The 17,486-nt window shown below is 35.6% G+C and overlaps 1 non-coding gene across 1 annotated transcript; it reads left to right on the top strand.

Moving 5' to 3' along the window:
- On the top strand, window positions 1-106 carry LOC148573572 (small nucleolar RNA R71). The gene has a single exon (XR_015906784.1). It is a non-coding gene; the product is annotated as a small nucleolar RNA R71 (small nucleolar RNA).
- The last annotated feature ends 17,380 nt before the right edge of the window (window positions 107-17,486 follow it).

Below are 17,486 nucleotides of genomic sequence, written 5' to 3'. Positions count from 1 at the left end.
AACATGTCCGGAGGGCATTGCCTAGTCAGTAGCTTGAATCTCTCCCAAGCTTCATAAAGGGTCTCACCATCTTTCTGTCTGAAAGTTTGAACCTCCACCCTTAGCTTAGTCAGCTTTTGAGGTGGAAAAAATTTAGTCAGAAAGCCAGTGACAACCTTGTCCCAAGAATCCAGACTCTCCTTGGGTTGAGAATCTAACCATAGCTTTGCTCTATCCTTCACAGCAAATGGGAAGAGCATGAGTTTATACACCTCAAGATTCACTCCATTGGTCTTCACAATATCACAAATCTGCAGAAAATCAGAGATAAATTGATTTGGGTCTTTATGAGGAAGTCCATGATACGGACAATTTTGTTGCACAAGAGTGACAAGCTGAGGCTTCAGTTCAAAATTGTTTGCAGTTATAGGAGGCACCACAATGCTTTTTCCATAAAGATCTGTATTAGGAGCAGTGTAAGAGTCAAGCACTCTTCTAGGTTGCTCATTCTCAATTGGATTTGCCACATTGGCATTAAATGCAATATTATTATGATCCATAGTGGACTCTACAGCCTTGTAAAGTCTTGTTTGTTGCAAACGCTGCCTCAAAGTCCTTTCAGGTTCAGGATCAAAGTCTAACAGAGATTTCTTGTCCCTGTTCCTGCTCATAAACAGACAGAAGACAAAGAAAAGTGAAAATCTCTACGTCAGAGTGTAGAGAATTTCCAATGAGGTAACCTGTGTAAAAGAAATAAAATAAAACAACTAAATAAATAAGAAGTAAAAGCTTCGAAAATTATTAAAAAAATGAACAAGAAAATAAAAATAACTAGAGAACACCAAACTTAATTTCAGAAATTAAGAAAAAATAATATAAGATGCAATTTTTTTTAAATTAAAAATAAAAATAAAATAAAACTAATAGAATATAAAAAGTTAAAAAAATAACAAAAAAAGAAACAAAGTAAAACGAAGAAAAAAAATGAAAATGAAAAGAAAAATAAAATAAAATAAAAAAATTGACGAGATTTAAATAAATAAATAAAAATTTTAAAAGGAAGTAAATAAAAATAAAGAAAACGGGGACAGGGGATGGGAAACTTCTAACGGAAAGAAGGAAAAGAAAAATTAAAGAAACGAAAAATAAGAAAAAAAATAAAAAAAATAAAATTAATAATACTAAAATAAAACTAATTAAAAGAAAAATGATCTAATCTAAGGAATCAAACAACGAGTACTTGTTAATCACAATCAATCCCTGGCAATGGTGCCAAAAATTTAGTACGGAATTTATAACCACAAACTAACCGGCAAGTGCACCGGGTCATACCAAGTAATACCTCAAGTGAGTGAGGGTCGATCCTACGAGGATTGATGGACTAAGCAACAATGGTTGATTAATTTACTTAGTTAGACAAGCAAAAAATGGTGTTTAAGTGTTCAAAAGCGTTAAACAGTAAATTCAATAAATTAGAAAGCAAGCAGTAAACGAGTTGTGAATAATATATGGAGAAACAGTTAAGGCTTCAGAGTTATCTATTTTCCGGATTGACTTTTCTTACTATATTTTAATCATGCAAGATTCAATTCATGGCAAACTATATATGACTAAGCCCTAATTCCTTAGACCTTCTTAGTCTACTCTAACTTTCATTAACCGCCAATTTCTTAGTCACTTAATTCCAATTAGAGGATGAAGTTCAATTCTAGTTTATATGCCACAAAAATCTTAATTACCCAAATATAAGAGGATTATATGTCACGTATCCCGTTAATTCCAGATAATTAGAAATTTAGGAGAATATGTTTTCAAGCTGTTGTTCGAGTAAAGAGCTTTTTCAAGTTATACAAGAACTCAATTAGAACAAGGGTCATACTTCCGTTCCACCCAAATTCATAAGATAAAGAACGAAAACAATTCTTGAAATATAAATCAGTAAATGAATTAAAATAGAAAAATAATAGTATCAATCCATACAATAGAGAGAGCTCCTAACCTTAACAATGGAAGTTTAGTTGCTCATGGTTCAGAGAGAAAATAAGGATTCTGAAAAAACTGTAAATTGCGGAATGAGGTAGAAGAGAAGAGCGAAGCCCCAAGGGCTGATTCTTTTCCCTTTTATATCTAATCCTAATTAATATAAAATATATTTTCTAAAACTAAAATAATATCTTTTTCTAATTGTAAATAAAATAAAAGTTGAATCAAAATTAATTAATTTCAGCGCAGCTTTGTATGAGTGCTTGGGGACCACTTGGGGCATTCGGATCCACGTTGAACTTGAAAATTCCCAAGTTCAGCGTGGAGGAGGCAGCAGCGTTTTGCTTGTTTCCCTTTGAGTCCACGCTGAACTTAGCTTTTTCCAAGTTCAACGTGGGATGTGGTGTGTGCTTCCCTGTGAGCTATCAAGTTCCACGCTGAACTTGGTAGGGACCAAGTTCAACGTAGAGGAGGCAGAGGTTTCTGGAGAAGAAGTATATACTATTATATATCGTTGGAAAGCTCTGAAAGTTAGCTTGCCAATTCCGCTGAAATCATATCAATTGGACCTCTGTAACTCAAGTTATTCCTATTTGAGTGCAAGGAGGTCAGGATTGACAACATCATTCGCTTTCTCCCTTTTCTACTACAAAACTCCATCAAATCCATCCAAATGCTACCTGAAATAAATAGAATTGTGCACAACTCAAAGTAGCATCCATAGTGGCTAATATATATTTAAATTTTGATTAAACTTAGCAATTCAAGTGCAAATTCACAAGGAAAAGATAGATAAGATACTCACGCATCAAAAATCCACTCATGAAACATAATCTAAAGGTTCCTATAACTTTGACTGCAACTATATTGCTGTCTGCCACATAGATGTATCTTTCAGCATCACTTGGCGGTCGGCTCTACAGTCAATCCTGCATAGTAACACTTACATGAGTAGTAGCAGCAGAATCTACCCACCAAGTATTAACAGGTGCATAACTTAAACTTGTCTCAGAACAAGTGAAAGTAAGAATCATACTCTTCTTTACACGTTAAGTGGCATATTTGATACAATTCTTCTTCATGTGTCCCACCTTCTTACAGAAGAAACAGGTTGAAGCTTGATCCTGTTTCTTAGCTTTTTTCTACTGAGAAGGTGCATCCACAGTAGTAACACGTTTTCTCTTATACTGAGAAGATGAAATCATATGAGCACTTTCAGTCTTATCTTGATGCAACCTCTCTTCTTCTTGCACATAGTGAGATATAAGCTCATTTAGGGACCAAATGTCCTTCAGAGTGTTATAACTCACTTTGAATTGCCCAAAGTGTGCAAGAAAGGAGATCAAAATGAAATGTACGAGTAAATTTTTATACAACTCTAACTATAGTGCTTTCAATTTAGAAGCAAGATGAGACATTTCCATGATGTACTCCCCTATATTCCCTTTGCCTTTATACCTCATGGAGATAAGTTTGCTCAAAAGGCTACTTGCCTCCGTCTTTTCATTCTTAGCAAAGAATTTTTCAACATCTTTCAGGAACTGTTTGGCATCTTTATCCTCAGCAGGTGAGCCCCGAAACGTCTCAGAAATTGAGCGCTTTATGATCATAATGCTCATTCGATTAGATCTCTCCCACATCTCTATTTTAACCTTATTGAGATTTTCTGGAGTGGAAGTGGGTTTCTCCTCTCGAAGAGCTATATCCAGATCCATACAACCGAGGACAATCTCCACGGTATCCTTCCAAACCTTAAAGTTTGAACCATTTAGCATAGGGATACTGCTAATTTGTGCAGAAACATTGGTAGCTGAAGCCATAGTTTATATATTAGAACAAAAAACATGTAATAAACAATAGTTATATAATGAGAAAAAATCCATATTGAGATATCTAGAACAACATTAATTTTCAATCTTTGGATAGAAAAATTAATTGTAAGTGATACTCTCATTGCAGTAATCAAATATTGTCAAAATTTCTGTCACAGATTAGACCTTTCTTTAGACCGACTGAAAGCGCACATGGAAACTTAAACTTCGCAATCTATTTGTTACCGCATATATTTTCTATTAATTGGCCAAATAATAACATTCCTTTAAGCCGATTATTTATCGCATAATTAATAGAAAATAAACAAAAGTGTGTAATGCTCATTATTTGGCCAAACAATAAACTTTCTTTGGATCGATTACTGTTTGCGTAAATAATGAACATTATTTTCTATTACTCAAATATTATTAATTTGTACACATAACTTGGCCAAATATAAATTTTCCTTTAAGTATATTAATATTTGTATAAATGACATATATATAATAATCTTTATATCCCAAAAGAATAATCAATTAATTTTATACCAAATTAATAACATACACACAAATAATCAATTAATTTTATACCAAATTAATAACATACACACAATTAAAATGAGACAATTATAATTCAATAATATCCTATCAATATTTCAAAATAAATTATGAATATTTATTTATCAAAATAATTTTATGAACATCATCTCAAAAAAAAAAAAAAAAAATTGAAACACCGCGTATCATCATAAGTGTACAACGATGTGTATAGCCAAATAATAACATAATAATGTCAATAAACATATATATATATACATAATAATACGTCTACATAATAATACGTCTATATATACATGTATAGAATTCATGATGGTATCAGTATCAAAAGTATATATATATACACATAATGAAAACAATTTCATTAGACGTGCAACAATTTCATATGTAATGTAAACAAGGCGCAATATATATATATATATATATATATATATATATATATATATATACTCGATCCAATAAACTAAAATCGAATATTTTTTATGATTAAATTATAAATGATTTTGATATCACTTGTTAGGATAAATTATTTTATTATTATAGATTATTTATATTGAATGACTAAAAATATATCATAATCCGGAAACGTACTTTTATTCACATAAATCAGAAATTGATGAAAGAATTGTCTCAATTTTATAGTTCTTTTTATCTTCCTTAATCAAAGCCTTATGTATTTCTAATAGGGCTGAATTGTGACTCTTTTGATGGGAAAAGAGCGACAAAGACAACTTTGGCATATTAGATTGCGTTTATTTTTGTAGACAGGACAGGACATGACAATGAGACAGAGACATTGAGACAGAGATACTAAAAATTATTTTTTATGTATTGTGTTTGGATACAATGGATAATACACTAATATAATGTCTAGTATTATATTTGGATAAATATAAACAAGACTAAGACTAAAATATAATGTAAAATTACTAAAATAGACTTATCTAATAAAATGAATAAGATTTTTCACAAGATAACGAAAAGGAATAATAGGAGAATAATGAAAAATAACTATGGACAAAAAAGAAAAAAATTTCATTAAATATCCCGTGTCCACTTTCCTATTCCCGTGTCTTTCGTTTAGAAGTGGACACAAAAATGAAAAAAAGTGTTCCAGGGACATTGTGTCCAGTGTCTACGTCTTTCTATTCAAACACGTTTTACATATGTATTGTCTGTCTCTGTGTCCTATCCACAGAAACAAACGCAGCCTTAGGAACGAAATCCTGAAGTCACTATTTATATTTGAGCATGACACACATTAAACCCTAAAACCCAAATAAAATATTATCTAAAGTCTAAAAAATAATATATCTAAAGTCCAAAAAATCATTTTATTCTCATTTAATTTTAAATTAAAAGTAATTATGATTTATTCAATTTAGCATTTATAGCAAAATAAGATCACTTTTATATAAGTCATTTAATTTAAAATAATATAATTTATAATTATAATTAATATATATATTACACACAAACAAATTAAAAAATTAAATAATTTCCTAACATAAATAACCAACTGAAAAATAGTTATTACTAAATTTGGCTTAGAAAAGAAAACAAAAAAAAGAGTCGAGTGAAAAAAACATTGCATTGCAGAAAAAAAAAATTAAAAAATAAAGATATATATATATGTATAAACAATTATCATTAATATATACGTATAATCATTTTGTTTTTATTATTATTATCAGTATTTGAAGCAACTACGACAATTATCAGTTTATCACTGATTTAATTTGATTTCTTTTTTACTTTTAATTTCTACTTGCTGTTACCTATTACAGTGTTCTTAAAAATATTATATTGATGATTTTTTTTCAACCTAAAATTCTGTGATGCTTTACATGTATTGTCTATAGTAATAACGTTGAGCCATAAAAGACCAACCAATTCAAACTATTAATTTTCTTCTACTACTTGTATCCTTAATTATTGGCATAATTAACTTCTTTTCTTCCCTCCAAAATTTTCTTACTGTATCCCCAAATGAAGCCCAAAACATTATACCCTGACATTAGAATTCCCTTTCAATACCGGCTTAAATATATATTTCTACAATTTCATATTTTCTTTGGATTTATTGTCATTTAACGGTCCATTTATATTAACAAAGCGGTGTAGAATTAGGATTGATCTTTATTTTCCACTAATAATCAACTTTTTTTTTCGACGCTGTATTTTTGAAAACGTTAAATTGATACATTATAACACTTTAATTTTGATTAGTAAATTACAAATCTTTCAATTCACAGCGTCCACTTCAGACTGGATGTTCTGGCTCGTTCTCGTTGCCAAAGTTGCAGCACATTCACATCGCCTCTGCAGCCATGGGGAATATGGAGGAGACCCGCGCCGGAGATCCTTGTGAAGACATGTAGCGACGTCTCCAGCGACCATAGCAAATAGCATTCATCGCAGGAAGCTCAGCGCCGCGTCACAGCAAGCTCGCGCGGAAGAGAAGAACCAACAGCGGAGTCCTCACAAGCAATGACCAAACAACAGCAAGCGCAACACCATGGCCAGGCCAGCTGCCAGGTATCTCAGCAACAGTCGCAGCAAAGACCGTGGAGACTCAAATTGATTTTGATAAAAAATAATCTGTAGAACAGTAATTTATGTTTGTCAAATTTTATATTAAAATAAATTATAAAAAAATAAATATTATTTAAATTATATTGTTTAAAATTATTTTATATAAAAAATTATTAAAAAAGGTATAAATTTAAATATTTTTTATATTATCTTATTATTTTATTTTAGATATTTAAATAAAATTTATTAATTAATTTATAATAAAAGTTAATATTTATTTATTACATAAAAAATACATATTAAAATTCATATTTTATATCAAAAATAAAAATAATGTATGAATAAATATATAGTTTAATATATTACTATAAATAAATATTAAATTAAAGAATAAAATATTAATAAAATACATAAAAAATAATATATTATGTTATACAAAATCAACACATAAAAAATCATTATTTCTATTACATATAATTAATAATTTGATTTCTAATTGAGTTTCGAACATAGTTCATTTTTTAGAAGAGCTACCAATTAAAATTTGATTAAAAATTTCACCAACATAAATATCATTTACATTAAGAATGTTTGTATGTTCATATTAATTGAATTCAATATCTCTTTTAGAATGTCTTCTAATAAAATTATCAATTATCATGGTTGTATATATTATCAAAACTTGAGTTTCAATCTTAAACTTGGGTATATGTCGTAAGATGCAAATCTATTTTTTCACATTCTAAAAGTTTTTTCTATTGTGCATCTTAAACTTGAGTGATAATAATTAAACACTTCATTATGATTTGTAAATCGAGAAGACCGCCTAAAATCTGTAAGATGATAGCGCTCACATTTATATGGACCAATATATTCCTTCGGTGTTGGATAATCGACATCTACCAAATAATATTTACCTAATAAATAATAAAATTAGTTACATATCATACGATAACCAAGTAAATATAGCTCATTTGTAAGAATATGATAAAAATTAACCTGGAGGAGAGTGTGAAAAATTTATAGTAAGAGTTGTAATAGCATTGTCGAATGCATATGCATCATGTGCAATGCCTTTCCATCCATATAATGTAAAAATAAAGCACATCCCAATCACATATGGCCATTATATTTTGTGTTGGATATCCTTTTCTTCCAATAAATTTGGATTGTTCACTTGGGCTGACTACATATAGAAAATGAGTATCATCAATTGCTCCTATAGCATTTTTAAAAAATTGCCAATATTGTTGGTCATTTCTTATTTTTTTCATGAACATTCTGAAACCTCAAATCAAATGGCTTAATATATTTAATAGACAATTTCAAACAAGCAACCAATATCTCATGAAAATGTCTATTTACTGTTTCTCTAGAGTGTTGAAATCTTTCTTATATCATTCTATTACCTATTCTATGAGTAACTACATTTAAGAATATTACAACCATCTTTTGAACTTCCCTCTGTTTTGTGCATTTTAGGCTACGTTCAATAATGCATGAACATCTTTACTTGTTTTCTTTATTATTTCTTTAAATAAAGTTAGTTATTTTTTATTTTAGTTGAAATTTTTGTGTTTTAATCAATGTTTCTTGGAATTGCTTTGAGTTTTGACATGTTTAGGAAGTTGTTGAAAGATTTTAGGTAAAAACAAAAGAGGATGAGAAGGACAACTAACGAAGTCCCTGGGAGAACCAAAGAAGGTGACATGCAAAAGGAAGCAACATCGCAGAAAACCAAAAAAGAAAGTAACCTCATAGTGAAGTGCAACTCCTTCAAAGAGAATTTACAAATATTGTCAACCCTGACCTCTTCTTACTCCAGTGAGCATAACTTGATCTAAAAAAGTACAAATGAGGTAGTTCTAGAGGGATTAAAAAGTTAACATCCAAAGCTATAAAACGATATGCATATATCTATAGTGGACATGACGTTTATGCCAATAATGACCCTCATCTTTGAGCTTGTAAAATCAGCGTGAAAAACCGGCGTGCCATGCCATGTTACACACCCAAAAATGCCACAAACCCTTGGAAGGTGCCCTTTGAAGGCGTGCAATACTCCTACATGCCCCACATGCCAACCCTTGCATGCAACACTCCTACACGCCTAGCAACGCCCCTACACGCTACTTCTTCCTTACCTAGCCTTCCATCGAAAGAGTGCCACTTTTTCAGACGCCATTCCATGCGATGCAACATTCCAAGCTCAAACAGCAAAGGCGTGTACATGCCCAGCAATGCCCATACATGCCCAGCAATGCCTATACACGCCAACTCCTCCAAAGCAAGGGCGTGCATACGCCATCCTCTCCTTCTACACGTCTTCGTGCACGCCAGCATCTCCTCGTCAAGGGCATGCGACACCAATCTTGGGCGTGGCATGCTAGGCTAAAGACCAGCAAGTTTTCATTCCTTCCAAGTCTCTCAAGTGACACGCCCATGCACGCCATGCACACGCCCATACTTCACTCCTTGGGCTAAGTCCCAGTGACCAGCAAGACACCTTAGCAAGCCACTCCATTATCTAAGTTTCATATCAAGCCCAAGATTAAGTTGCAATCCCATGGTTTTAATGAAGTGACATGTAACACCCTAATTACCCTAAGCCTTACCTCTAGCTGTAAAGCAAAGATTAATCAAGGGTTACGACAATTCTAAGGATTATACAAATATATATAGAAAGAAATAATATATTCTAGAAGCCTGATGAAGGATTAAGCTCAAAAATAGAATTACAACAGCGCAAAACGTTCACACGAAGCTAACGCATAAGACACAAAGTATAGATGCAAGGGAATAGAACATATATAAATATAAGAATATAATATATTCACTGGGAACTAGCCGCAGCTTGCAGAGTTTAAGCCGACTAGTTACAAACAGAAAAATATAGAGTTTTGGAGTTAAAATAGCTTATACAACTTATCTCTCATGTAAGCCTCTAAGGCCATAATGTTAAATATACAAAAGATGAGAGAATACTACTACAAAAGTAAAACAGAAATATACAAGGAAAGAACCATAATCCGCTTTGTCACCATGTCCGCAATTTCACCGAGGTGAATTACGACCTGCATCTGAAAAACAACAACAAAGTATGGAATGAGAATCGGAGGTTCTCAGTATGATAACAGTGCCCAATATGTAAGATGTAAGGCCCCGGGACACCGAAGGCATTCCTAGAACTTCACATCCATCACAAGATTTATCTTAAAGCATACTAAAATATTGAAACATAACTTAAAACCATAATATAATAACAGGGTAATCTAACTTAGGGGATTACTAACTAAACTAGTCACACCGCTGTATCCCACAGCCTTCACTAACCTAACCTCCGTGCGATCCCATTGTCACCGCCTACCTAACCTCCTCAGCGCCAGACAATCACAATTAATGCAAGCAAGTAAAACACGGGTAGTATTCATATATAACAAGTAGTTCAAGAATCAAGTAGGCATTTTATACAATTAGGAAAACCCAAGTAGTCAAAGCAAGCAAACACATAAGAGATGCATATGATGAATGCCTATCCTATTGGCTCGTGATATCACTTGTCTGTCGGTCCATAAATGCCAACCCGATACATCTTCCCAGATGTAGCCTTTTCTGTCACGCCAGAGATATAGTGCCCTGCACACTCATACAGCAGCTCTTCTGCTACGCAAGAGATATAGTGCCATGCACACTCATGTAGTAGGAAGTCTACTACGCCAGGGATATATACCCTGCACACTTTCTGTGGCAGAGAAGGAACCAACCACAACAAATCATGCAGCAGAATAACCTGCTACGCCGATGATATAGGCCCCGCACACTCTCAACAATCACTGGTCATGCAGCAGAGAAATCTGCTACACCGGGGATATAGGCACCGCACACTCTTAACAACAACTGGTCATGCAGCAGAGACATCTGCTATGCCGGGGATATAGGCCCCGCGCACTCTCAACAATAATCCAATAACTTCTTTGTCCTCAAATCGTCACCAGACATCACCATTTTCCATCTCAATCACTTTCAAGAATATCTACTCATGCAGTAGATAAATCTGCTACGCCAGAGATATAGGCCGTGCACACTTTCCTTCCATATCCATCAAGTTCATAGTACCATCATCAGTTCTTGATTCCATTCTGAACTCGTTAGTCCGTCACTTTCTCAATTCATACATCATTCTTCCTTCTCACTCTACCAAACGAATCCTCAGTACATCAGAATCCTAAGCCTCTGTCCTCTAACTTTTCAAGGAATTACCAAATAAAATCTTCCTAGGACCTTTTTCATGTTTTAATACCCGAAAAATAAGCCCAAGGGGCTTAAAATGGTGTCACAGAAGCTTACAAACTTGTTGGGAAAGTAAAATAGTTGAAAACAAAGTTTAAGTTTGAGGAACAGGGTGTGTGCATACGCACAGGGGTGTGCGTGCGCACGCCTGATGAGCGGATATTTTATACGCTTTTTGGGCTTAATTTCATATAGTTTTGGGTATGTTCTAGTTAGTTTTTAGTCTATTTTCATTAGTTTTTAGGAAAAATTTATATTTCTGGACTTTACTATGAGTTGTGTATTTTTCTATAATTTCAGGTATTTTTCTGGCTGAAATTGAAGGAGCTGAGCAAAAATCTGATTCAGGCTGAAAAAGGACTGCTGATGCTGTTGGATTCTGACCTCCCTGCACTCAAAGTGGATTTTCTGGAGCTACAGAACTCGAAATGGCGTGCTTCCAATTGCTTTGGAAAGTAGACATCCAGGGCTTTCCAGCAATATATAATAGTCCATACTTTGCACAAGGATAGATGACGTAAACTGGCGTTCAACGCCAGTTCTCTGCCCAATTCTGGCGTCCAGCGCCAGAAAAGGATCAAAAGCTGGAGTTGAACGCCCAAACTGGCACAAAAACTGGCGTTCAACTCCACAAATGGCCTCTGCACGTGACTTACTTAAATCTCAGCCCCAGCACACACCAAGTGGGCCCCAGAAGTTGATCTCTGCATCATCCATCATAGTCCACTTATTTTTTGTAAACCTAGGCTACTAGTTTAGTATTTAAACAACTTTTAGAGACTTATTTTGTATCTCATGACATTTTAGATCAAACCCTTGTATTCTCTGATGGCATGAGTCTCTAAACCCCATTGTTGGGGGTGAGGAGCTCTGCTGTGTCTCGATGAATTAATGCAAGTATTTCTGTTTTCCATTCAAACATGCTTGTTCCTATCTAAGATATTCATTCGCGCTTAACTGTGATGAAGGTGATGATCTGTGACATTCATCACCTTCCTCAAACCATGAACGTGTGCCTGACAACCACCTCCGTTCTATATCCGATTGAATGAGTATCTCTGAGATCTCTTAATCAGAATCTCCGTGGTATAAGCTAGAACTGATGGCGGCATTCATGAGAATCCGGAAAGTCTAAACCTTGTCTGTGGTATTCTGAGTAGGATTCAAGGATTGAACGACTGTGACGAGCTTCAAGCTCCTGAAGGCTGGGCGTTAGTGACAGACGCAAAAGGATAGTAAATCCTATTCCAACCGGATCGAGAACCAACCGGTGATTAGCCGTGCTGTGACAGAGCGCGTGAGCGTAGTTTTCACTGGAAGGATGGAAGGTAGCCATTGACAACGGTGATCCACCAACACACAGCTTGCCATAGGAAGACGTGCGTGCGTGAATCAGAAGACAGAGGAAAGCAGAGATTCAGAAGACAAAGCATCTCCAAAACTCCAACATATTCTCCATTACTGCACAACAAGTAACCTTTAATTTATGCTCTCTTGGTTATTCGCAATTCAACTGATAAACATAATTGACTTCCCGACTAAGATTTACAAGATAACCATAGATTGCTTCAAACCAACAATCTCCGTGGGATTCGACCCTTACTCACGTAAGGTATTACTTGGACGACCCAGTGCACTTGCTGGTTAGTGGTACGCGTTGTGAAAAGTGTGATTCACAATTCGTGCACCAAGTTTTTGGCGCCGTTGCCGGGGATTGTTCGTGTTTGAACAACTGACGGATTATTTTGTTGCTTAGATTAGGAAAATTTTCTTTTTTTTGTTTAGAGTCTCTTATTATTGTCGTGTTAAAATTTTAGAATCCTTATTTTCTTTTTAAAAAAAAATATAGTTTTCTAAAATAATTTCTCTATTAGATCCTGTGCCAAACTTTAAGTTTGGTGTTTTCTTGTTGATTTTCCTTAAAATTTTCGAAAATTTTGGTTTGGTTTTCTAAAAATTTTAAGTTTGGTGTTCTTTCTTCGTGTTCTTGAGTTTTCCTTGTGACTTGATCCTAAAATTTTTAAGTTTGGTGTTCCTTGGTGTTTTCGCTCCAAAATTTTCAAAAATAGGGAGCATTAGATCTAAAAATTTTAAAATCTTATGCTATCTTATTGTTTTTCTCTTTCCTCTTAAAAATCAAAAATATCTTTTCTCTCTTTTTTAAAAACAAATTTTCGAAATATATTTCTAAAATTCAGATTTTTTATTTCAAAATTTAAAACTTTTTTTTCAAAATCATCATATCCTTTTCAAAACTTCCTAACCACTTTCTCTCTCCTCAGTTTTTCGAAAATCTTCACTCAATTTTTATTTATTCTATTTTAATTTATTTCATTTTCGAAATAAATATATAAATAAATAAATAAAAATATTTTTCCTATTTTACATCATCTCCCTTTCTCCATCATGGATCTAAGTGGAAATGAACAGTCCAGGAGGACTCTGGGGTCATATTCTAACCCCTCTACTGCTTCATATGGGAGTAGTATCTGCATACCCTCCATTGGAGTCAGTAGCTTTAAGTTGAATCCTCAGCTCATTATCATGGTGCAGCAAAGTTGCCAGTATTCCGGTCTTCCACAGGAAGAACCTACAGAGTTTCTGGCACAACTTTTACAAATTGCTGACACAGTACATGATAAGGAAATAGATCAGGATGTCTACAGACTATTACTGTTTCCATTTGCTGTAAAAGATCAAGCTAAGAGGTGGTTAAATAACCAACCTAAGGCCAGCATAAGGACATGGAAACAGCTGACAGAAAAATTCCTGAATCAATATTTCCCTCCAAAAAGGATGACACAGCTAAGACTGGACATCCAAGGCTTTAAACAAGGAGATAATGAATCTCTTTATGATGCCTGGGAGAGATACAGAGAGATGCTATGAAAATGCCCCTCTGAAATGTTTTCAGAGTGGGTTCAGTTAGACATCTTCTACTATGGGCTTGCAGAAGGAGCTCAGATGTCTCTAGATTACTCAGCTGGTGGATCTATCCACATGAGAAAGACAATTGAAGAGGCTCAAGAGCTCATTGATACAGTTGCCAGGAATCAGCATCTGTACCTAAGCAGCAACCCTTCCATGAATGAAGAGGTTAAAACAGTAACTGCTGAACTCAGTCCTGTAAAACAAGCTGCTGAATTCAATCAGCAATTGGACTTTCTAACAAAGCAGCTAGCCAAATTTAAAGACAGGTTACAAGAGACAAGGATGGCTAATATACATATGGACAAACAGTTTAAGCAAACAAAGCAGCAGCTGTCAAAGCAAATAGCAGAGGAATGCCAAGCAGTTCAACTAAGAAGTGGGAAAACATTAAATACCCCACCTCAAGGCAGCAAAAAGCTAAGAAATGAGCAAACCATCCAAAATTCACCTGAGGACAGTAAGAGCCCAGGGAAAAATAATTCTGGCGCTAAAACGCCAGAAAATTGGTGGAAGGCTGGCGCTGAACGCCCAGACCATGGCCAAAACTGGCGTTCAATGCCAGAGATACAGCAGGACTGGCGTTCAACGCCAGAAATGGGCAAGGATCTGGCGTTGAACGCCCAAAATGGGCAGGATCTGGTGCTGAACGCCCAAAAAGGGCACAGTTCTGGCCCTCAGATGCCAGGAGCGGACAAGGAGCTGGCGTCCAGTTTCACTCCAGCTTCTAACTCTGGCACTCAAGTGCCAGTGAGGGATCAGACACACACAAATGCTGATAACAACCCCTCTAAAAAGGCTTCTTCAACCACTTCTGTAGGCAATAAACCTGCAGCAACTAAGGTTGAAGAATATAAAGCCAAGATACCTTATCTTAAAAAACTCCGGAAAGAGGAGCAGGATAAGCAATTTGCTCGCTTTGCAGATTACCTCAGGACTCTTGAAATAAAGATTCCATTTGCAGAAGCACTTGAGCAAATACCTTCTTATGCTAAGTTCATGAAAGAGATCTTGAGTCATAAGAAGGATTGGAGAGAAACAGAAAGAGTTCTCCTCACTGAAGAATGCAGTGCAGTCATTCTGAAGAGCTTTCCTGAAAAGCTTAAAGACCCTGGGAGCTTTCTGATACCATGCATATTAGAAGATAATTGCACCAAGACAGCTTTATGCGATATTGGGGCAAGCATCAACCTAATACCTGCATCCACTATCAGGAAGCTTGGCTTAACTGAAGAAGTTAAACCAACCCGGATATGTCTCCAACTTGCTGATGGTTCCACTAAATACCCATCAGGCGTGATTGAGGACATGATTGTCAGAGTTGGGCCATTCGCCTTTCCCATTGACTTTGTTGTGCTGGAAATAGAGGAGCACAAGAGTGCTACTCTCATTCTAGGAAGACCCTTCCTAGCAACTGGACGATCCCTCATTGACGTCCAACAGGGGGAAATAACCCTGAGAGTCAACAATGATGAGTTTAAGTTGAACGCTGTCAAAGCCATGCAGCATCCAGACACATCAACAGACTGCATGAAAGTTGATCTTATTGACTCTTTGGTAGAAGAGATCAACATGGCTGAGAGTCTCGAATCAGAGTTGGAAGACATCTTTAAAGATGTTCAGCCTGATTTGGAGGATTCAGGGGACATGAAAGAGCCTCTGAACTTTCTTCTGAAAGAGGAAAAACCTCCTAAACCCGAGCTCAAGCCACTACCACCATCCTTGAAATATGCATTTCTGGGAGAAGGTGACACTTTTCCAGTGATCATAAGCTCTGCTTTAAATTCACAGGAAGAGGAAGCACTTATTCAAGTGCTAAGGACACACAAGACAGCTCTTGGGTGGTCCATAGGTGACCTTAAGGGCATAAGCCCAGCTAGATGCATGCACAAAATCCTATTGGAGGATAATGCCAAACCAGTGGTTCAACCACAGAGGCGGCTAAATCCAGCCATGAAGGAAGTGGTGCAGAAAGAGGTCATCAAGTTACTAGAGGCTGGGATTATTTATCCTATTTCTGATAGCCCCTGGGTGAGCCCTGTTCAAGTCGTCCCAAAAAAGGGAGGCATGACAGTGATTCATAATGAAAAAAATGAACTGGTTCCTACAAGAACAGTTACAGGGTGGCGCATGTGTATTGACTACAGAAGGCTCAATACAGCCACCAGAAAGGATCATTTTCCTTTACCATTCATAGACCAGATGCTAGAAAGACTAGCAAGTCATGATTATTACTGCTTTTTGGATGGCTACTCAGGTTATAACCAGATTGCAGTAGATCCCCAGGATCAAGAGAAAACAGCATTCACATGTCCATCCGGAGTGTTTGCTTATAGAAGGATGCCATTTGGGCTATGTAATGCGCCTGCAACCTTCCAGTGATGCATGCTCTCTATTTTCTCTGACATGGTGGAAAAATTTCTGGAAGTCTTCATGGATGACTTCTCAGTATATGGAGACTCATTCAGCTCCTGTCTTGATCACCTGAAACTTGTTCTGAAAAGATGCCAAGAAACCAACCTAGTTTTAAACTGGGAAAAGTGTCACTTCATGGTGACTGAAGGAATTGTTCTTGGGCATAAAATCTCAAACAAGGGAATAGAGGTGGATCAAGCAAAAATAGAGGTAATTGAAAAATTACCACCACCTGCCAATGTTAAGGCAATCAGAAGCTTTCTGGGGCATGCAGGATTCTATAGGAGGTTTATAAAGGATTTTTCAAAAATCGCAAAACCTCTAAGCAATCTGCTAGCTACTGACATGCCATTTGTGTTTGACACAAAGTGCCTGCAGGCGTTTGAAATGCTGAAAGCTAAGCTGGTCACAGCACCAGTCATTTCTGCACCAGACTGGACATTACCATTTGAGCTAATGTGTGATGCCAGTGATCATGCCATTGGTGCAGTATTGGGACAGAGGCATGACAAGCTTCTGCATGTCATTTATTATGCCAGTCACGTTCTAAATGATGCCCAGAAAAATTACACAACCACAGAAAAAGAACTACTTGCAGTGGTTTACGCCATTGACAAGTTCAGATCATACTTAGCAGGATCAAAAGTGATTGTGTATACTGATCATGCTGCTCTTAAATATCTACTCACAAAGCAGGATTCAAAACCCAGGCTCATCAGATGGGTATTGCTTCTGCAAGAGTTTGATATAGAAATAAGAGACAGAAAAGGGACAGATAACCAAGTGGCTGATCATCTGTCCCGGATAGAGCCAGTGGAAGGGACGTCCCTCCCTTCTCTTGAGATCTCTGAGACGTTTCTTGATGAGAATTTATTCGCCATTCAGGAAGCACCATGGTTTGCCGATATTGTAAACTATAAAGCTGCAAGGTTCATACCCAAGGAGTACAACAGGATACAAAAGAAGAAATTAATTACTGATGCAAAG

Source organism: Arachis ipaensis, chromosome B2 (genome assembly GCF_059453495.1).
Source record: "Arachis ipaensis isolate K30076 ecotype BB chromosome B2, ASM5945349v1, whole genome shotgun sequence".
Lineage (NCBI taxonomy): Eukaryota > Viridiplantae > Streptophyta > Magnoliopsida > Fabales > Fabaceae > Arachis > Arachis ipaensis.
The sequence above is the reverse complement of the archived record's forward strand: the minus strand, read 5'-3'. Positions and strand labels throughout refer to the sequence as shown.